This window comes from Oryctolagus cuniculus, chromosome 21 (assembly GCF_051225735.1).
Source record: "Oryctolagus cuniculus isolate XC-2025 breed Fujian yellow rabbit chromosome 21, ASM5122573v1, whole genome shotgun sequence".
Classification (NCBI taxonomy): Eukaryota; Metazoa; Chordata; class Mammalia; order Lagomorpha; family Leporidae; genus Oryctolagus; species Oryctolagus cuniculus.
In genome coordinates, this window is record NC_142887.1 from 2,692,343 (window position 1) to 2,716,665 (window position 24,323).

The window sequence follows — 24,323 nt, forward strand, 5'->3', positions numbered from 1 at the left end:
TTTCTGATGAGAAATCTGCTGTGAGTCTAATTGGAGATCCTCAACCTAAGTATTTCTACTGACTCTCTGGCTGCTCTCAGCAGCCTTCCTACCCTCCACCACTGTTGCTCATCTAATTCATCATTTTCCACGAACCATGGTGATGCCTTGGCAATGGCCCTAGTGAATGCGCATACCATAGCCACCTTAATGGGCGTCCCCATGGTCTTTAACAAGTGGCTCAGCAGCAAGCGCAACTTAGTAGTGGATGGAGTGTTACCCATTACTGCTAAAGACAACTCCCACCTTGAATCCGGCGTTCATTCACAACTCCCGCCCTGTTACTGGTGTTCTACTCCCTGCCTATTAGGGGTCTCTTACAGCCTGCTTTGGCAGCTATATATTTTCTTTCTTCTGTCTTCACCAACAGTACCACAGTCTCTGTCCTTTCCTTTTATACTGCCTGCATTCCTGTGTGTATGCACGCTTACCTTCGTTTCTGCCCTATTCCTGCGATTCACGAAGCGATCCAAGTCACAGCACCACTCTTGTCGCTCCCTCGCCCGCAAAGGAATGATGCTACTCGCAGCTGATCAGTCTTCCGTAGACTTTTATTATGAGAGAGAAAATAGCGGGGACAGAGGTAGAGAGAAAGGAAGGAGGAAAAGAGAGAGAGAGAGAGAGAGAGAGAGAGAGAGAGCCTCCTTCCTCAGCATATGACTTATATACAAAATCCAACCAATCAGATGTGGGCTAAAGTCCATGCACGGAGCACTCCAATCCGATGCCTGTTCACGCAGAATTCATGCACTCCTGGGCCAATCAAATGAGATGTCACGTGGTGGGCAGGCTCTTCGTGTGGTCCTCAGCACCATCTTGTTGTTTACAACACTCTATACCCTTTTTGGAAAGTCCCTCTTAGTCAGTTACATCCGGTGGAAAGAACTATCCCAACTGAAACTAAAAATGTCCGCTTTAGCAAACGCAACATGGCTGCCAGGCCAAGCCTTAACTCAGAGGTCCCATGGTAGGCCTACCCATGGGTCCCCACATCCTTGATCAAATATAAGTTAGCTGTAGATGTTTGGGTTTCTTTCTGGTGTTTCAATTCTGTTCCATTGGTCTATCCATCTGTTTCTGTACCAGTACCATGCTGTTTTGATTACAACTGCCCTGTAGTATGTCCTGAAATCTGGTATTGTGATGCCTCTGGCTTTGTTTTTGTTGTACAAGATTGCTTTAGCTATTCGAGGTCTCCTGTGTCTCCATATGAATTTCGGCATCATTTTTTCTAGATCAGAGAAGAATGTCTTTGGTATCTTGATTGGGATTGCATTGAATCTGTAAATTGCTTTTGGGAGAATGGACATTTTGATGACGTTGATTCTTCCAATCCATGAGCCCGGAAGATTTTTCCATTTTTTGGTATCCTCTTCTATTTCTTTCTTGAAGATTTTGTAATTCTCATCATAAGGTTCTCATCATAGAGATCTGTACTGCAAAAGAAACAGTCAGACAAGGCAACCGACAGAATGGGAAAAAATATTTGGAAACTATGCTACAGATAAAGGATTAATAACCAGAATCTACAAAGAGATCAAGAAACTCCACAACAACAAAACAAACAACCCACTTAGGAGATGGGCCAAGGACCTCAATAGACATTTTTCAAAAGAGGAAATCCAAATGGCCAACAGACACATGAAAAAATGTTCAAGATCACTAGCAATCAGGCAAATGAAAACCAAAACCACAATGAGGTTTCACCTCACCCCGGTTAGAATACTTCACATTCAGAAATCTACCAACAACGGATGCTGGCAAGGATGTGGGGAAAAATGGACACTAACCCACTGTTGGTGGGAATGCAAACTGGTTAAGCCACTATGGAAGTCAGTCTGGAGATTCCTCAGAAACTTGAAGATAACCCTACCGTTCTACCCAGCCATCCCACTCCTTGGAATTTACCCAAAGGAAATAAAATTGGCAAACAAAAAAGCGGTCTGCACTAATGTTTATTGCAGCTCAATTCACAATAGCCAAGACCTGGAACCAACCTAAATGCCCATCAACAGTAGACTGGATAAAGAAATTATGGGATATGCACTCTTTAGAATACTATACCGCAGTAAAAAAACAATGAAATCTGGTCATTTGCAACAAGATGGAGGAATCTGAAACACATCATGCTGAGTGAAATAGCCAGTCCCAAAAGGACAAATATCATATGTTCTCCCTTATCGGTGACAACTAACTTGTGCACCAAAAAGGAAACCTGTTGAAGTGAAATGGACACTGTGAGAAACAGTGACTTGATCAGCCCTTGCCCTGACTGTTGATGAACAACTTAATACTTTATCCCTCCTAGTATTTTTTTCTTGTTTGTTCTACTTAATTCTTTTGGTTGAATTCTGTAATTAATACACAGTTATACTTAGGTGTTGATACTTAACTGAAAAAATGATCCCTATTAAATATAAGAGTGGGAATAAGAGAGGGAAGAGATGTACAATTTGGGACATGCTCAAGCTGACTTGCCCCAAATGGTAGAGTTAGAAACATACAAGGGAATTCCAATTCAATCCCATCAAAGTGGCATGTACCAATGCCATCTCACTAGTCCAAGTGATCAATTTCTGTTCACAATTGATCATAATGATAGGACTAAGAGCCAAAGGGATCACATAAACAAGACTACTGTCTGAAAATACTAACCGATAGAATAAAAAAGGGAGAGAATGACCCAACATGGGAAGCGGGATACACAACAGACTCATAGAATGGCAGATGTCCTAATCTGCACTCTGGCCTCAGAATTAGCCCTTAAGGCATTTGGATCTGGCTGAAGAGCCCATGAGAGTATTTCACGCATGGAAAGCCAAGACACTCTGGCAAAAAAAAAAAATGACCTAAATGAAAGATCTCCGCGAGTGAGATCCCAGTGGAAAGAACAGGTTAGCAAAGGAGGAGGAACATTTCTCTGAAGGGAGGAGATTACTTCCACTTTGACTATGACCTTGTCTAAATATGATCAGAGTCAGTGAACTCAAAAGGCTTCCATAGCCTTGGAAACTCATGACAAGAGCCTAGGGAGATTTCTGACACCATAAACAAGAGTGTCAATTTGTTAAGTCAACAACAGGAGTCACTGTGCACTTACTCCTCATGTAGGATCTCTGTCCTTAATGTGCTGTACATTGAGATTTAATGCTATAGCGAGTACTCAAACAGTATATTTCACTTTGTGTTTCTATGTTGGTGCAAACTGTTGAAATCTTTACTTAATATATACTAAACTGATCTTCTGTATATAAAGAGAATTGAAAATGAATCTTGATGTGAATGGAAGGGGAGAGGGAGTGGGAGATGGGAGGGTTGCAGGTGGGAAGGAAGTTATGGGGGGGGTAGCCATTGTAATCCATAAGCTGTACTTTGGAAATTTATATTCATTAAATAAAAGTTTAAAAAAAGCCAATCTGCAGGATTCCAAACATTCTGTGCAGGATAGTGGGTAACATGGCTGACTGAAAACTGTCTCATTCTTGCTAATATACATACAGCAAATTTCTCTCAGAACACAATAAGACATGGAATGAGCAATAACTGGGTAGTAACACAATCTATTCTGGTACTTGACAGTAATAGAGTTTAGCACAATCTATTGAAAATTGGAATTTTATGAGTTTTTATTTTTTTTAAAAAAAGATGCCACTGCAGCATAAAGTCAATGAAAATAAAACAGTGATAAAAATGCAAAATTTAAGAAAAATCACTGGAGACCTTAATTGTCTATAAATTTATCTTTAAATTCAATGCTTATGAGATCAAAGTAATGCTAATGCTTTCTATTTATTTTTCAAGCATGCCCTAACATCCTTAAAGATTAAAAGGATCAAGAACTGTCAAGATCATTTTCAAAATGAATGAGTGTATGAAAATATCCTAGTAGCTGCTAAAGCTTCTTATGAATTTCAATGTAACTATTTATAGTAATTAGAAAAGTATGTGATGTATGAATCACTAATGGAAAAGCCAAGTAGGCCAGAAACATATCTGTGTTAACACAGAAAACTACATACTAGAGTGGGAAAGAAGTATAAGTAAACACATTTTTAATGCTGAAGAAACTCTCTTTTTTGCAAAAAATGAAACTGTCAATAATACATTAAAGTACTCACAAACATGACAACCCTAAAACATAAAATTTGATTCAAAAATAATACCATATAATAATTAATATGTCAGCCTGATAACATTGCCAAACATGCAACTAATAAAGAATTATATTTAAAAATAAATTAAGAACACCCATTTTAACAAGTGAAACTGCAATAAAAGTAAAAACAAAAGCAAAATACAACATACATAATGAATGCACAAAAAAGAACAGCTGACAGTTCAAATATAAGTATACACAACGAAAGCCCCACCTCGCCTCCAGCTAAGGGAAGAGGAAAATGAATAGTAACTATGATGGTATAACTTTGGAGAATAAGTAGATAAAATAAAAAGAACTCAAAATGTTCAACAAAGTTTAGTCATTTTTTTCTTCTAACCACTTGCCATATGCAAAAACACATATTGCCGCAAAAACACATACTGCCACAGAAATAAGTAATATCGTGTGTGCACACATGCACACACACACACACACGCACACACTCAGTAGCCTAATAAGCAATAATAACAAAAACTAGAGACACTTACATTTCCCCTAAGTGAATAGGAACAGCAATTTGTTTCCTTACTAAACTATTGAGTATAGACCAGTTCAAGATGAATAACACTTGCCAAGTTGGCTATTATATCTATAGTATAACAAACTATTGTATTGAAGTTTCAAACATGTAAATTAGCTTATAAATTTGAATTGTGCATCACCATATGAAGAAGTATGAAATACACCTAGTATTAATATATACCGTGTGCAAGAAGGTGATTATTTTTAGTGTTAAAAGGAAAAGTGTTAAGTGTTTTTAGTGTTAAGAGGATTATTTTTAAGTGTTACAAGGAAAGCCAGCACTATTACACAGTATATTACACTGTCATCTGCAGCACCGACACCCCATATGGGCATAGGTTCAAGTCTTGGCTGCTCCATTTCTGAGCCATCTCCCTTCCCTGATAATGCATCTGGGAAGACAGAAGATGATGGCCCAAATATTTGAGACCCAAAAGAAACTCCCAGCTCCTGGCTTCAGCCTGGCTAGCCCTAGCTATTGCATCCCCTTTGAGAGTGAACAAGAGGATGGAAACTCTCTTTCTCACTGCCTTTCAAATAAATGATAAAATATCATATATTATCATAAAATTGTGGGGAGCAACTTGGACTAGACTAAGTTACTGGAATTAAGACTTATTCTATGCATCTGCTCTCCCACAATATGGTGCTGGGAGAGGAGTAAACAACTTCTACACAGCTGCCTCCAGTTCGACCAATAACCTGCAGGAGCTGATCCTGCTCCTGATTGGAGGAGAGCAGCGTGCTCGGCGTGTGGGTAGCAGAGTTGGGATTGGTGGAAGAGGACTATAAAGGAGGAGACAACATGCACCAGGAACATCTAAAGGGAACATCCGGATAACATCTGAGCAGCCCCCAAGAGAGCCGGCCGGCGGTGTGCCGCTCCCCCGCGGAAGTGGGGAAAGTGGCAGGGGGAGCTGCCCTTCCACAGAGGTGGAAGGATCGGCAGTCAACCCGGGAAGGACCAGCAGCAAACCCGGGAAGGGCTGAGCAGACAAAAGAACAGCGCAGGGTCTAGTGTCGTTCCTCCATGAAGAGGGGGAGCGACATAAAATAATATGATAAATTTTAGAAGTGTTGAAAACTCTGATATGTCAGTTGTATGATAATCTTTTTGCATTTTTTGAAATATAAAAAGTAGCATCAATTGGCTTATAATACAAATATCAGAAAGTAAATAATTGATTTATTAAGGTCAATTATATATGATACTCATATTCTAAATTCCTATTGCTTTTCACACCAAGAATTTTAATAATGCTATAATTGTCTATGAGTAAATAAACAAAGTTATTAGTTTTCTCCAGCATACTCTTTCAGCTGAAAGGAGAAAAAAGAATGATCATCAATGCTGAATATATCAAGGGAAATACTTCTCCATGCAGTTTTACAATATATATTGTCAACCTTTGAAAGCTCCTGATGCATTTGAACTCAAAATTCTGCTTTTTTAAAGATTTATTTATTTATTGAAAGTCAGAGTTACACAGAGAGAGGAGAGGCAGAGAGAGAGAGAGAGAGAGGTCTTCCATCTGATGATTCACTCCCCAATTGGCCGCAATGGCTGGAGCTGTGCTGATCTGAATCCAGAAGCTAGGAGCTTCCTCTGGGTCTCCCATGCGGGTGCAGGGGCACAAGGACTTGAGCCATCTTCTACTGCTTTCCCAGGCCATAGAAGAGAGCTGGATCAGAATTGGAACAGCTGGGTCTCAAACTGGTGCCCATAAGGGATGCCAGCACTACAGGCTGCACCACTGCACCCACCCCAAATTATATTTTTTCACATTTATTTAATAAATATAAACTTCCAAAGTACAACTTTTGAATTATTGCAGCTTTTCCCTCAATAACCTCCCTCCCACCTGCAACCATCCCATCTCCCACTCCCTCTCCCATCCCATTCTTCATCATGATTAATTTTCAATTATCTTTATATACAAAAGATCAACTTAGTATATACTACATAAAGATTTCAACAGACTGCACCCACAAAGACACACAAAGTACAGAGTACTGTTCGAGTAGTGGTTTTACCATTAATTTGCATATTACAATACATTAAGGGCAGAGGTTCTACATGGGGACCAGGTGCACAGTGACTCCCATTGTTGATTTAACAATTGACACTCTTATTTATGTCAGTAATCACCCGAGGCTCTTGACATGAGCTGCCAAGGCTATGGAAGCCTCTTGAGTTCACCAACTCTGATCTTATTTACACAAGGCCATAGTCAAAGTGGAAGTTCTCTCCTCCATTCAGAGAAAGGTACTGCCTTCTTTGATGGTCCATTCTTTCCGCTGGGATCTCACTCACAGAGATCTTTCATTTAGGTCAATTTTTTGCCACAATGTCTTGGCTTTCCATGCCTGAGAAACTCTCATGGGATTTTTAGTCAGATCAGAATGACTTAAGGGCTGATTCCTAGACTAGAGTGATGCTAAGGGTTTTTGCCATTCTATAAGTCTGCTGTGTATCCTGCTTCCCATGTAGGATCATTCTCTCCTTTTTATTCTATCAATTATTTGCACACACTGGTCTGATTTATGTAATCCCTTTGACAATTAATCCTATCTTTTCAATCAATTATGAACTTTAACTGATCACTTTAACAAGTAAGATGGCATTGGTACATGCCACCTTGATTGGATTGAATTGGAATTCCCCTGGCACATTTCTAGCTCTATCGTGAGGGGTAATTCTAATTGAGCATGTGCCAAACTGTACATGTCCTCCCTCTCTTATTCCCACTCTTATATTTAACAGGGACCACTTTTCACTTAAATTTAAATGACTAAGAATAATTGTGTGTTAATTAAAGAGTTCAACCAAAGTATCAAGAAGAATAAAAAAAAAACACTAAAAGGAATAAAATAATAAGTTGTTCCATGACAGTCAGGACAAGGGCTGATGAAGTCACTGTTTCTCATAGTGTCCATTTCACTTCAATAGGTTTCCTTTTAGGTGCTCAGTTAGTTGTCACAGATCAGGGAGAACATATGATATTTGTCCCTTTGGGATTTACTTAGTTCACTCAGCTTGTTTTCCAGATTCCTCCATTTTGTTGCAAATGACTGGATTTCATTTTTTTTACTGCTGTATAGTATTCTAGAGTACATATCCCATAATTTCTTTATCCAGTCTTCTGTTGATGGCCATTTTGGTTGATTCCATGTCTGAGCTATTGTGAATTGAGCTGCAATGAACATTGAGGTGCAGACAGCTCTTTTCTATTTGCCAATTTAATTTCCTTTTTGGGTAAATTCCAAGGAGTGAGATGGCTGGGTTGTATGGTAGGCCTATATTCAGGTTTCAGAGGAATCTCCAAACTGACTTCCATAGTGGCTTTACCAGTTTGCATTCCCAGCAACCGTGGGTTAGTGTCCCTTTTTCCCCACATCCTCACCAGCATTTGTTGTTAGTTGATTTCTTTATGTAAGCCATTCATTATAATCAAAACAGCATTGTATTGGTGCAGAAACAGATGGATAGGCCAATAGAACAGAATAGAAACACCAGAAATCAATCCAAACATCTACAGCCAACTTATATTTGGCAAGGACCTAAAACCAATTCCTGGAGCAAGGACAGTCTCTTCAACAAATGGTGTTAGGAAAACCGGAGCTCCACATGCAGAAGCATGAAGCAAGACCCCTACCTTTCACCTTACACAAAAATTCACTCAACATGGATTAAAGATCTAAATCTATGACTCGACTACATCAAATTATTAGAGAACATCAGAGAAACCCTGTAAGATATAGGCACAGGCAAAGACTTTTTGGAAAAGACCTGAAAGGCACAGGCAGTGAAAGCCAAAATTAACATTTGGAGTTAATTGCATCAAATTGAGAAGTTTCTGTACTTCAAAAGAAACAGTCAGGAAAGTGAAGAGGCAACCAACAGAATGGGAGAAATATTTGCAAATTATGCAACCAACAAAGGATTAATAACCAGAATCTACAAAGAGATCAAGAAACTCCACAATAACAAAACAAACAACCCACTTAAGAGATGGGCCAAGGACCTAAATAAACATTTTTCTTTTTTTAATTAATTTTTTTTGACAGGCAGAGTGGACAGTGAGAGAGAGAGAGATGGAGAGAAAGGTCTTCCTTTGCCGTTGGTTTACCCTCCAATGGCCACCGCGGCCAGCATGCTGTGGCTGGTGCATGGCACTGATCTGAAGCCAGGAGCCAGGTGCTTCACCTGGTCTCCCATGTGGGTGCAGGGCCCAAGGACCTGGGCCATTCTCCACTGCACTCCCGGGCCATAGCAGAGAGCTGACCTGGAAGAGGGGCAACCGGGACAGAATCCAGCACCCCAACCGGGACTAGAACCCAGTGTGCCAGCGCTGCAAGGTGGAGGATTAGCTTATTGAGCTGCGACGCCAGCCAATAGACATTTTTCAAAAGAGGAAATCCAAATGGCCAACAGATGCATGAAAATATGTTCAAGACCACTAGCAATCAGTGAAATGAAAATCAAATTATATTTTTAATAATTAACCTAAGGAAGCATTAAGAGCTAAAAATGCATATGTATAAATGTCTTCATTGTTTTAAAACCTCGAAATATATATTGCTGAATAGTGTGGTATGGACTGGTTAAATATTTTATGATATGTTGCAACATATTAAAATACTGTTCTCAGGGTCAGCCCTGTAGCCTAGCAGTTTAGATGCCTATCTGGGTGCTTGTATCCCATGTCAGTGCGGCTGGCTTTGAGTCTCAGTTCTATTGCCATTTCAGGCTCCCTACTAGTATACATACTTGGAGGTAGCAGGTGATAATTCAAGTAGCTGAGTTATTGCCACTCACAATGGAGACATAGGCTGGGCTCATGGCTCTGGTTTGCAAGCATTTGGGGAACAAACCAGACAGTGAGAGTTCTGTCTGTCTTTATGTCATCCATTCTACCATCTCTCTGCCTGTTGAATATATAATATGAAATAAAAATACTGCTCTCATCAAATATACACTATATAAATAAACTATATGTAAACAAAAATAAAAATATCAAAAGTCTATTATATATTATATTCACACTGAAATATATATGTGTGTAAAGGCACAAAGGTTTATCTCAAATGATATAGTTTCTTTTTTAATTTTCCTGAACTTTCCAAATTTCTATATTGATAATATTTTACATATATTGGTGTGTGCATGCAGTTATATGATTAGATAAAGAATTGTCAAAAGTCACCCACAATCACTTTTAACTACATAATTTTCCACAAATACTCAAGAAGGATGTCCTTGTGCTTTTGTAGAGTTACCACATTAGTATTCATATGGCTATGCTTTAGAAGAGATTACTTTGAATTAGGTAATAATGTTGCATGAATATTAAGTTTTTGGCTTTCATAATCATTATTATATGGATATTACTTTAAAAAGGCATATTTTTCTTAGAAACTAGACACAGAACTACTTGATAGTAAAAGGGTAGTCTTCACTTCTCTTCAATGGTTTGGGAAAAATACATACACACATGAGAGAATGATGCTGCCAAAGCTGCAAAATGGAAACAATTGACACACTTAGATAATCATGTGTAGAGATTGCTAAGTCTATTCTTAAATTTAAAAAACCAAAACCTCAAAATAAATAGTTGCCACAAGAAAACCCCAACTCAAGGTAATAATTCAAGAATTAAATTTGCTTTGGTATCTGGCATTTCACTTGTTTCTCATATAATTAAACATTGACAATAATAATGTAGAGTGAGGGAAAGAGGAGGATGAACGAGATGGATATATGAGGACTCAAAAATTATAGAGATTTGAGAAATCTCTATATACTTAATACATATTAAAATATATCTATATTTACAATGTGATACTTCAATACAAAACAATACGAAAATTGACACAGTTTGAGTAGCACATATTGTGAACTATCACAGTATCTGGGACTGGCACTTTGGCACAAAAGATTAAGCCAACACCTGCAATGCTGATATCCTGTATGGGTACTTTTCTGTGGCACAGTTGCTCCACTTCAATCAAGCTCCCTGCTAATACACCTGGGAGAGAAACCAAAGGTGGCTTAAGTACTTGGGCCTTTACATACCTTGGGAGACATGGATGGAGTTCCTGGATCCTGGCTTTAGTCTGATCCAGCCAGTTGACTACTGTGCCCATATGGGAAGTGAAACAGTGGATGGAAGATCTGTCTCTCCCTCTGTCTCTAAATTTGACTTTCAAATGAATATATATCATTAAAAAAGAAACTGTTTAAAACAATGCTATGTGTCTTCTCACTCACGTCTATAAAGCATGCTTGCAAGGCTATGTAGACCCTCAAGGAGTATGAGGTCCAACAATAATTTCAGACTCTGCTATATTTGATCAGGAAAAAAGGAAGATTCCAGATATTTAAAAAATTATCTGAGGGACTAGGTAAAGTCTAGGAAGCCACTTTTAGAAGCCAGATCAGGGGATCTAATGAAGAAAGTTCCTACCAATTATTGTAAACTCTGAGAGCTTCTACTCATGACTTCCTGAGAACATTTGTATTCCTCCAGATTACTGACTGCTTAGTATCTCCTATCATTATCCTGTTCTAATGTTAGAGTATGCATGTATGTATCTATAAAAATAAATACATGAAGGTTTTTCCACCATATATGGTTTTGATGCATATATTATATATGAGACTAATTTTAAAAATCATGAGTAAATGAAACTAAAAGATATCTATTTTGTTGAAAACTTTGAATTCCATGCAGTTTTTTCATAATAAGTATTTTTCTGAACTTTATAAGACTTCTCATAATGCATGAATTTAATTTTTTGCAACAACTTTTATATTAATAGCCTACAGACATTTTGAAACATGTGTACATGTATGTTAGTGACTCTACAATTTTTTTCTCATTTCATATTTAAAGTTGATTATACAATTTGTCTTTTTACATTATGAGAATTGTTTTACATTAAAAGAATCAAAAAGCTATTTGGTGACCAGAAGACTTATACTTTCTAAATATTCACATGATTCATATTATATAGCCCCTATGGCACTAAGTAGCTCAACTGGACAATCTTGACTTCCAGTAGAAACATCAAAATATCATATGCCTATCTCTATAAGACTGTTAAGAAATTACTTTCATGCTTTCCAAAATTTCTCATTTTGGCCTGCGCAAATGAAACCAATGTATTCTGCCTAGGTGAACTTATAAGATAGAAGCATCTTTGGTCTTGAAGTAGCATACTATAGTGAGGTGCACTACATTGGATATGAAAAGCAAATAAAATCTGTGTGTATGTAAATTTGGCTACAATTGTGAGTTTTTGGTCGTTTTAAATAAAACAGGTTTAATTTATAATGGGTGTTAAAATAATTTTTGTTTTAATGACATATTTTGTGTGTTTAGTGTCTGCAAATTCTAATTATTTATAGTTCCTCTTAGAAACAGGACCATAGAAATGTTAATAAGAAGCATTTATGCATAATATGAATTATTTACCAGTTTCTTTAATATTAGCTGATTTGCAAAATCAAATGTATAATGTAATCTTATTTAGAGCAGAAATTTGTATATTCTTTATTGCTAAGCACTCTCTCTGTTCATAGTAAAGCTTGAGAGTAATATGTTCTATTGAAAGAATAAACATAAATCAAAAATAATAAATTAATAACACCATGCAATTCTGAAAAGTGGGAGAAGCCTTGACTGGATAATAGAAACTTGATGGTAATTACTAAGATTTCATCTGAATGAACTAAATTACAAAATTGTGAACAGTATTTTTCTAAGATAAGGGATAAGCAGCAATATGTGATTTATTTCACATGCTTTTAAAAATATTTTATTTATTTATTTACTTAAAAGTCAGAGTTTACAGAGACAGAGGGACAGACAGAGATATTCAATCTGCTGGTTCACTACTCAAATAGCTGCAAGGGACAACTCCGGGACAGCCTGAAGCCAAGAAACTTGAAAAACATCTGGATTTCCCACATAGGTGGCAAGGGCCAAGCATTCAAGCTCCATTGTACTTCTTTCCCAAGTGCATTAGCAGGGAGCTGAATGAGAAGTAGAGCAGCAAGCTGACATAACCAACTGCATCATAATACCAGCCACTATCATGTATTTTTAGTTGTTGATTTTATATACAAAAATCAAATGTAAATTTATTTTATGTTTGATTATTATTAAGTTGGATTTAGAAGTCTTTACCTATGATATCTACTCATTGTCCAATTTGAAAAAATATCTCACATCAATCTAACAGCTACTTTACTACCTAAAAGATCCTTTGTCTTTTGTGATAAATCACTTTCATATTCATTAAGCATTCTTCAAATGTGACTTTCAGGTTTTCAAAGAATTGGAACTATTCCTAGATATGTGCTCATGTTTTTGGAAAGGACTAAAACTGAAAAGTTCTCATTTGGATATTTCTCATTTATTTTACTTTCTTCCCTAGCATCTCTTATTATGCCCTAAATATGATTTATATTCATTAATCCTTTTTGTAGAGTCTGATTCATCTCCAGCATCCAATCAGAAACTTCCTACCTTTCAAAATCATTTTTCCTTTACAATTTGTTAGTTTCTCTGCACTATGCTAGGTTTGAATATGGTTTTCTCCATAACACATGTTGAAATATGATTGTCTTTTAGATGGTATCAGGAAGTGAGGACTTTCAGGGGTCATTAGGTCATTTAGGATTCATGTTGTCCTGGCAGGACTGGGTTTCTTCTCAGAGGTGTGTGAGTTATTGCTCTTGCAACACTGGATTAGTTACTTCAAGGACAAGTTGCTTTGAAGCCTGGGAACTCTACATGCTTTGTCTCCTGTATGCATATAGTTACCTATCTGCCAGATGCTGTGGCCATGCTCTAGAACCCACTGGCTTCCAGAATCAGCAGCCAAAATCAACCTCATTATAAATTACCCAGTTACAGCAACAGAAAATGAACTTAGTGCTGTAACAACCTCCCAATTATCTCTTTCATTGGTGCAATAATATCCTCCTTGTTTTGCATAGCTGTAACTTAACCTTATGTTAAGCATTGACATTCAAGTCAAAATGATCTTGTAAAAATTAACATAATTTTTATTGTACTCACCACAATGGAGAAATAAATATCTGAGTTCATGGGTGTGCTAAATATTCTGATTTGATCATTGCAAATGGTATTCATGTATTAGAACATCATATTGGGCTGGGGCCATGGCTCACTAGGCTAATCCTCTGCCTGCAATGCCGGTACCCTGGGGTTCTAGTACCAGTTGGGGAGAAGCATCTGAAAGAGCAGACAATTCACTAAGCCACAGAGGCATGGTTTAAAGATGAAATCCATCAGAGGAGAACACCAAGTATTTTTACAAAAGACTAAAAATAAATGCAGAAAGGCAGGAAATCAGAATAAGAAAGAAAGCATGATTTCCCCAAAGAAACACGACAACATATCAATATTAGAATGTGAAGATGAAGGCCAGCACCGCGGCTCAATAGGCTAATCCTCTGGGTTCCAGTCCCAATTGGTGTGCTGGATTCCGTCCCGGTTGCTCCTCTTCCAGGCCAGCTCTCTGCTGTGGCCCAGGAGTGCAGTGGAGGATGGCCCAGGCCTTTGGGCCCTGTGGCCACATGGTAGACCAGGAGAAGCACCTGGCTCCTGGCTTCAGATGAGCGTGTTGCACCGACCGCAGCCTGCCGGCCGCAGCAGCCATTGGGGGGTGAACCAACGGCAAAGGAAGACCTTTCTCTCTTTCTCACTGTCCACTCTGCCTGTCAAAAAAAATTAATTAATTAAAAAAATGTGAAGATCAAGAGATTGATGAAATGCCTGAAAAGGAATTCAAAAGAATGGAGATACCTTGAAAAGATAAAAATAGATATACTATAAGATGAGCGTTCTCACTCTTGAAAATTTACCCAAGGGAAATGAAATCAGCATATGAAAAAGTTAATCTTATGAGCATAACAAAAACTGAAAATATATCATTGTAAAAATTGAGAGGGAATGAGAGAGGAAGAATGAGGAAGGATGGGGGTGTTGGTCAGAGGGAGGGTAGGGTAGAAAGTATCACTATGTCCCTAAATCTGTATATATTAAATACATTAATGTTGTTTACTTTAAATTTTAAAAAATTAGAAAAAGATAAAATCTAGGGTCCCCCTTTGCAATTAATAAGACATCTTGGAAGCTAACAAGTTCTATATCCACTTTCATTGTAACTGGTAGCAAAATAGCCAGGTTATTTAGGCAGATGCCTTTAAAATACACTTTAATTTTCATAACTGTTGATTTTACTTATTGCATTAAGGTGATTTTTTCCTAACATAACCCTATGAAGTGAGTTGTTATTCATATTTTGTTAAGAATATTTACTAGCATCATGTATTTGGTATGTTGTAGAAGCAAGATTCAAATTACAGAAGATCAGTATCAAAAAACACAAATTAGCATTGCATAATCTTCGGAGTCTGTCATACTCACTTTTTAATGATACCTATTCATTTTAATACCCGTACATGAAATTTAATATACATAATGCCTATATTATATATTTGTTAGTATCCTTTTTGTATTCATATCTATGTGTTTTCAACTGGAAAATAGGTAAACTACATGTCTGAGGGAAAAATAATGTTAGGTCCCTCTACCATGACTGATAAGACATACAGTGAAGCACACTATCTTTAATTCAGTTCTTCCCTCTGAACTCCATAGCAATCATTCCTGAGAAGTCATTACTCACAATCAACATGTTTCAACTACCAAACAATTAAACTTGCTTGAGGATGGAAACCCATTGCTAATATTCTATACCATTTATACTATTTATCTTCTGTTATGAGTAAATTTTTTACATATATATGTGTATCAATGTTTAATGTTTTAATTACTATTTATGCCATTAAGAGAAGTTAAATATGTTTTCGGAGCATATACAAGTTTATTTTAATATTGCATTGTTTATTTTCCTATTATAACTTAGGAGTTGATGTGATTCTTTCAACATAACATGGTATTTTTATTTTTTTTATAGTTTTTTTTTTTGACAGGCAGAGTGGACAGTGAGAGAGAGAGCCAGAGAGGAAGGTCTTCCTTTGCCGTTGGTTCACCTCCAATGGCCACTGTGGCCGGCGTGCTGCAGCCGGTGCACTGCGCTGATCCAAGGACCTGGGGCATCCTCCACTGCACTCCCGGGCCACAGCAGAGAGCTGGACTGGAAGAGGAGCAACCAGGATAGAATCTGGTGCCCCGACCGGGACTATAACCCGGTGTGCCGGCACCGCAGGTGAAGGATTAGCCTGCTGAGCCACTGTGCCAGCTGGTATTTTTATTTAAAACTATGAGATAGTGGAGGTGGAGCCAAGATGGTGGAACAGTGAGGGCATGCACTGATAGTCTGGGAAAAGATAGTTTAATAAAAGTGGAGTTACTGTAGCCACAAGAAAAGGCTCAGCAAAAAAAGTGCAGAGGAAACTCTTCCGGATCTAGTGGATGTGACACACAGGACCTACAGGGAGAGCAAGGTCACCCACCACGTGGAAGCTGAGCCACAGGAGCCGCAGCACCGTGGAAGCCGCGCAGCAGAGTCTGGCAGCCAGCGCTGGAAGGGAAGGTGAGATAAAAACTTGGGTAACCCAAGACATTGGCGGGGAAAGGCAGAAAGAGCCTAGAGGGAATGAAAGCCCCACTGGGAAAAGTTCACCAGGTGGACTGGAGGAGAGAAAAAATGAACTAATAAGGGAAACCAGCACGGACATTAGCCTCTCTCTCCACTCACCTTACAAAGCCGAGCAAGACAAAGAGCAGGTGCCATTTTGTGTATGTAAAGCAGTGCCCGCCATTAGCCAAGCAGAAAAACCTGACTCTGGTGGGGAGAAATAACAGGAGGTTAAGACCTAGTTAGTGAAAGTGAGGAGCTAATGAACTGAGACTGTGAAAATCTGAGGGGTGGGCGAGAGAACTCACCGAGTACACAAACTCAGTAACTTGGGCAAACTGGTGAGACTGTTGAGAAATTTGAGACAACATTGAGGGCTGCATAAACTCTGTGTGGTCCCAAGGGTAACCAGACAAATACCCACAGGGGCCAGATTTCATACATCAACTACCCTCAATTCCACTCAGCTGTGTGGAATTACTTCCCAACTGAGTCAGAAAAAAAAAAAGAGAGCAAGCAAGCAAGAGAACAATCTGGGTGAGTCACCTTTGGCACACCCTTAACCCTGAAGAACCAAACAGAGCTCTCTGGCCACACCCATCAAAGCCTCTAAGATCCATCAAAAGCAGACAGTCCACTTAATCTAGAGTCACAGTATAATGAGAAGAAACCAAAGAATATCTCCAATATGCCAAACAACAAATGCAGAAACCAAGGTAACAAGAACAAGAAAGACACTATGACGCCCCCAAATGAAATAGACACCCCAATTCAAGATTATGAAGATGATAAGATAGAAGAAATGCAAGAAGAGGATCTCAAAACATTGATAAGAACGTTAAGAAGTTCTCAAAAACAAATTGTTAAACTACAGAAATCCATAATGGACAAGATAGAAAATCTCTCTCGTGAAAATGAAATATTAAGGAGGAATCAAAATGAAATGAAACAACTAGTGGAACAAGAAACTGTGATAGTGATGAGAAATCAAAATGAAATGAAGAATTCAATTGATCAAATGACAAACACATTAGAGAGCCCTCAAAACAGAATGAGTGAAGCAGAAGAGAGAATATCGGACTTGGAAGACAGAGAACAGGAAAGGATACAGTCAAACCAAAGAAAAGAAGAGGAAATTAGAAATCTAAAAAATATTGTCAGGAATCTTCAGGATACTATTAAAAAACCCAACATTTGGGTTCTAGGAGTTCCTGAAGGCATGGAGAGGGAGAAAGGATTAGAAGGCCTTTTTAGTGAGATACTAGCAGAAAATTTCCCAGGTTTGGAGAAGGACAGAGACATCCTAGTACAGGAAGCTTATAGAACCCCTAATAAACATGACCAAAAGAGATCCTCACCACGTCACATTGTAATTAAACTCTCCACAGTGAAATATAAAGAAAAGATCCTAAAATGTGCAAGAGAGAAATGTCAGATTACTCTCAGAGGATCTCCAATTAGACTCACAGCTGACTTCTCATCAGAAACCCTACAAGCTAGAAGGGAATGGCAAGACATAGCCCAGGTACTAAGAGAGACAAATTGCCAGCACAGAATATTATACCCTGCAAAGCTCTCATTTGTGAATGAAGGTGAAATAAAGACCTTTCTCAAAATAGAAATTGAAAGAATTTGTTGTCACTCGTCCAGCCCTGCAAAAGATGCTTAAAGATGTGTTACACACAGAAACACAGAAACACGGTCATCAATATGAAAGAAGGTAAATGAAGGAAACCTCACAGCAAAAGATCACAGGAAGTTCAAAACATATATTAGAAAATATCTTTGGCAAAGGGCAGGGCAAAGTTACTACTTATCAATAGTCACATTGAACGTTAATGGCCTGAACTGTCCTGTTAAAAGACACCAATTGGCTGACTGGGTTAAGGAACAAAACCCATCTATTTGCTGCTTACAAGAAACACATCTTTCCAGCAAAGATGCATACAGACTGAAAGTGAAAGGCTGGAAAAAGATATACCATGCCAACAGAAATGAAAAAAGAGTGGGCGTAGCCATCTTAATTTCAGACAACATAAACTTTACCACAAAAACTGTTAAGAGAGAAAAAGAGGGGCACCATATAATGATCAACGGATCAATTCAACAGGAAAATATAATGATTATCAATGTATATACACCTAATTACAGGGCACCGGTTTATTTAAAAGATTTGTTAAGGGACTTAAAGGGAGACTTAGACTCCAATACAATAGTACTGGGGGACTTCAATACTCCACTCTCAGAAATACACAGATTAACAGGACAGAAGATCAACAAGGAGACAGTAGATTTAAACAACACTATACCCCAAATGGATCTAACAGATATCTACAGAACTTTTCATCCTACACAGAAAGCATTTACATTCTTCTCAGCAGTACATGGACCCTTCTCTAGGACTGACCACATACTAGGTCATAAAGCAAGTCTCAGCAAATTCAAAAGAATTAGAATCATACCATGCAGCTTCTCAGACCATAAAGGAATGAAGTTGGAAATTAGCAACTCAGGAATCCCTAGAGCATACACAAACACATGGAGATTGAACAACATGCTCCTGAATGAACAATCGGTCATAGAAGAAATCAAAAGAGAAATCAAAAATTTTCTGGAAGTAAATGAGGATGACAGCACAACATACCAAAACTTATGGGATACAGCAAAAGCAGTGTTAAGAGGAAAGTTTATATCAATAGGTGCCTACATCAAGAAATTGGAAAGGCACCAAATAGATGAGCTATCAATGCATCTCAAGGATCTAGAAAACCTGCAGCAAACCAGACCCAAATCTAGTAGGAGAAGAGAAATAATTAAAATCAGAGAAGAAATTAACAGGATTGAATCCAAAAAAAATTACAAAAAATCAGCCAAATGAGGAGCTGGTTTTTTGAAAAAATAAAATTGACACACCACGGGCCCAACTAACCAAAAAAAGAAGAGAAAAGACCCAAATCAATAAACTCAGAGATGAAAAAGGAAACATAACAACAGACACCACAGAAAAAAAAGAATCATCAGAAATTACAACAAGGACCTGTATGCCAGCAAACAGGGAAACCTATCAGAAATGGATAGATTCCTGGACTCATGCAACCTACCTAAATTAACCAGGAAGACATAGAAAACCTAAACGGACCCATAACTGAGACAGAAATTGAAACAGTAATAAAGGCCCTCCCAACAAAGAAAAGCCCAGGACCAGATGGATTCACTGCTGAATTCTACCAGACATTTAAAGAAGAACTAACTCCAAGTCTTCCAAACTATGCAGAACCATCAAAAAAGAGGGAATCCTCCCAAATTCTTTCTATGAAGCCAGCATCACCTTAATTCCTAAGCCAGAGAAAGATGCAGCACTGAAAGAAAATTACAGACCAATATCCCTGATGAACATAGATGCAAAAATCCTCAATAAAATTCTGGCCAATAGAATGCAACAACACATCAGAAAGATAATCCACCCAGACCAAGTGGGATTTATCCCTGATATGCAGGGATGGTTCAATGTGTGCAAAACAATCAATGTGATACACCACATTAACAGACTGCAGAAGAAAAACCATATGATTATCTCAATAGATGCCAAGAAGGCATTTGATAAAATACAACACCCCTTCATGATGACAACTCTAAGCAAACTGGGTTTGGAAGGAACATTCCTCAATATAATCAAAACAATTTATGAAAAACCCACAGCCAACATCCTAGTGAATAGGGAAAAGTTGGAAGCATTTCCACTGAGATCTGGTACCAGACAGGGATGCCCACTCTCACCACTGCTAGTCAATATAGTTCTGGAAGTTTTAGCCAGAGCTATTAGGCAAGAAAAAGAAATTAAAGGGATACAAATTGGGAAGGAAGAACTCAAACTATCCTTCTTTGCAGATGATATGATTCTTTCTTTAGCAGATCCAAAGAACTCTACTAAGAGACTATTGGAACTCATAGAAGAGTTTGGTAAAGTAGCAGGATATAAAATCAATGCACAAAAATCAACAGCGTTTGCATACACAGACAATGCCATGGCTGAGGAAGAACTTCTAAGATCAATCCCATTCAAAATAGCTACAAAAACAATCAAATACCTTGGAATAAACTTAACCAAGGACGTTCAAGATCTCTACGATGAAAATTACAAAACCTTAAAGAAAGAAATAGAAGAGGATACCAAAGAATGGAAAAGTCTTCCATGCTCATGGATTAGAAGAATCAACATCATCAAAATGTCCATTCTCCCAAAAGCAATTTACAGATTCAATGCAATAGCAATCAAGATACCGAAGACCTTCTCAGATCTAGAAAAAATGATGCTGAAATTCATATGGAGACACAAGAGACCTCGAATAGCTAAAGCAATCTTGTACAACAAAAACAAAGCAGGAGGCATCACAATACCAGATTTCAGGACATACTACAGGGCAGTTGTAATCAAAACAGCATGGTACTGGTACAGAAACAGATGCATAGACCAAGGGAACAGAATTGAAACACCAGAAATCAAGCCAAACATCTACAGCCAACTTATATTTGATCAAGGATCCAGAACCAATCCCTGGAGTAAGGAAAGTCTATTCAATAAATGGTGCTGGGAAAATTGGATTTCCACATGCACAATCATGAAGCAAGACCCCTACCTTGCACCTTACACAAAAATTCACTCGACATGGATTAAAAACTTAAATGACCCGACACCATCAAATTATTAGAGAGCATTGGAGAAACCCTGCAAGATATAGGTACTGGCAAAGACTTCTTGGAAAATACCCCAGAAACAGAGGCAGTCAAAGCCAAAATTAACATTTGGGATTGCATCAAATTGAGAAGTTTCTCTACTTCAAAATAAACAGTCAGGAAAGTGAAGAGGCAACTGACAGAATGGGAAAAAAATATTTGCAAACTATGCACAGATAAAGGGTTGATAACCAGAATCTACAATGAGATCAAGAAACTCCACAACATCAAAACAAACAACCCACTTAAGAGATGGGCCAAGGACTTCAATAGACATTTTTCAAAAGAGGAAATCCAAATGGCCAACAGACACATGAAAAAATGTTCAAGATCACTAGCAATCAGGGAAATGAAAACCAAAACCACAATGAGGTTTCATCTCACCTAGGTTAGAATGGCTCACATTCAGAAATCTACCAACAACAGATGCCGGCGAGGATGTGGGGAAAAAGGGACACTAACCCACTGTTGGTGGGAATGCAAACTGGTTAAGCCACTATGGAAGTCATCCTGGAGATTCCTCAGAAATCTGAAGATAACCCTACTGTTTGACCCAGCCATCCCATTCCTTGGAATTTACCCAAAGGATATTAAATTGGCAAACAAAAAGCAGTCTGCACGTTAATGTTTATTGCAGCTCAATTCACAATAGCTAAGACCTGGAACCAACCCAAATGCCCATCAACAGTAGACTGGATAAAGAAATTATGGGACATGTACTCTATTGAATACTATACAGCAGTCAAAAACAATGAAACCCAGTCATTTGCAACAAGATGGAGGAGTCTGGAAAACATCATGCTGAGTGAAATAAGCCAGTCCCAAAGGGACAAATATCATATGTTCTCCCTGATTGGCGACAACTAACTGTGCACCAAAAAGGAAACCTGTTGAAGTGAAATGGACACTATGAGAAACAGTGACTTCATCAGCTCTTGTCCTGACTGTTGATGTACAATGTAATACTTTATCCATGTTAGTATTTTTTTTTGTTATAGTACTATTGGTCGAACTCTGTAATTAACACACAATTATTCTTAGGTGTTTAAAGTTCAACTGAAAAGTGATCCCTGTTAGGAATTTGGAAAACATTATGCTGAGTGAAATAAGTCAGTCACAAAGGGACAAATATCATATGTTCTCCCTGATCGGCGACAACTAACCGAGCGCCAAAAAGGAAACCTGTTAAAGTGAAATGAACACTATGAGAAATGGTGACTTGATCAGCCCTCACCCTGACTGTTGATGAACAACTTAATACGTTACCCCTCTTAGTATTGTTTTTGTTTGTTCTACTTAATACTTTTAGTTGAATACTGTAATCAATACACAGTTATTCTTAAGTGTTGAAATTTAACTGAAAAGTGATTGCTGTTAAATATAAGAGTGGGAATAAGAGAGGGAAGAGATGTGCAATTTGGGACATGCTCATGCTGACTTGCCCCAAACGGTGGAGTTAGAAACATACCAGGGGATTCCAATTCAATCCTATCAAGGTGGCATGTACCAATGCCATCTAACTAGTCCAAGTGATCAATTTCTGTTCACAATTGATCATAATGATAGGACTAAGAGCCAAAGGGAGCACATAAACAAGACTAGTGTCTTCTAATACTATCCGATAGAAAAAAAAAGGGAGCGAACAATCCAACATGGGAAGTGAGATACACAGCAGACCCATAGAATGGCAGATGTCCTAAACAGCACTCTGGCCTCAGAATCAGCCCTTAAGACATGCGGATCCAGCTGAAATGCCCATGAGAGTATTTCAGGCATGGAAAGCCAAGACACTCTGGGAAAAAAATGACCTAAATGAAAGATCTCTGTGAGTGAGATCCCAGTGGAAAGAACAGGTCATCAAAGAAGGAGGTATCTTTCTCTGAAGGGAGGAGAGAACTTCCATTCTGACTATGACCTTGCCTAAATATGATCAAAGTCGGTGAACTCAAAAGGCTTCCATAGCCTTGGAAACTCATGACAAGAGTTGAGTACTGATGCCATAAACAAGAGTGTCAATTTGTTAAGTCAACAGCAGGAGTCACTGTGCACTTACTCCTCATGTAGGATCTCTGTCCTTAATGTGCTGTACAGTGTGATTTAATGCTATAACTAGTACTCAAATAGTATTTTTCACTTTGTGTTTCTATGTGGGTGCAAACTGTTGAAATCTTTACTTAATGTATGCTAAACTAATCTTCTGTATATAAAGAGAATTAAAAATGAATCTTGATGTCAATGGAAGGGGAGAGTGAGCGGGAAAGGGGAGGGTTGTGGGTGGGAGGGAAGTTGAGGGGAAAGCCATTGTACTCCATAAGCTGTACTTTGGAAATTTATATTCATTAAATAAAAGTTAAAAAAAAAACTATGAGATAGTGAATGAGGTTGACTACCAAAATACATACATTTTTCTCTGATAAAAAGTGCTACAAGATATATTTTTCTACAAACTTCCTAATAATGACAATATACTTAGGATATTGTTTGCTTTAAACTTTCACATACTTAACTATATAAATTTTCATAATAACTAGAACCAGCATCCTGGTGTAACTGGTAAAGCCACAGCCTGCAACACTGGAATCCCATAAGGCCACCTGTTCAAGTCCCACCTCTTCCACACCCTATCCAGCTCCCTATTGGTGGCTCAAGAAAAGCAGCAGATGAGAAGATGGAGTAGGGTTACAGGCCCCTGCCACCAATGTAGGAGATCCAGATGAAGCCTCTAGCTTCATCCTTGCCAGTCCTGGCCACTGCTGCCATTTGCAAAGTGAATCAGCCAATAGAAGATCTCTCTCTCTCTCTTCTCTTTTTCTGTTTCTCCTTCTCTCTCTGTAACTGCCTTTCCAATACATAAGAAAATCTTCAAAAAAAAAAAAATACAGAGTGACTAGATTTTCCTCCTTCAGTGTAATTCTGAAACAAAGTGACTCATAAATTATATTTAAACAAAGTGAGAAAATATGGCCTTTTTGAACAAGATGGCACCAAAACAAAGAAGCTCCTGCCCCTTCCAAAGTGGATGTCAAGGCAAATGCTGAGGACAAGAAAACAGCACTGAAAGCTATCCACAGCCACCTATAATAGAGAGACAGGGAGAGAGGGATAGAAAGGGAGAGAGAGAGAGAGGGAGGGAAGAAGGGAGAAAGAGCAAAAGAGAAGGAAGGAGAAGTAGTAGTAGTAGTAGTAGCAGTAGTAGTAGTAGTAGAAGTCGGGGTGGACAAAGAGGAAG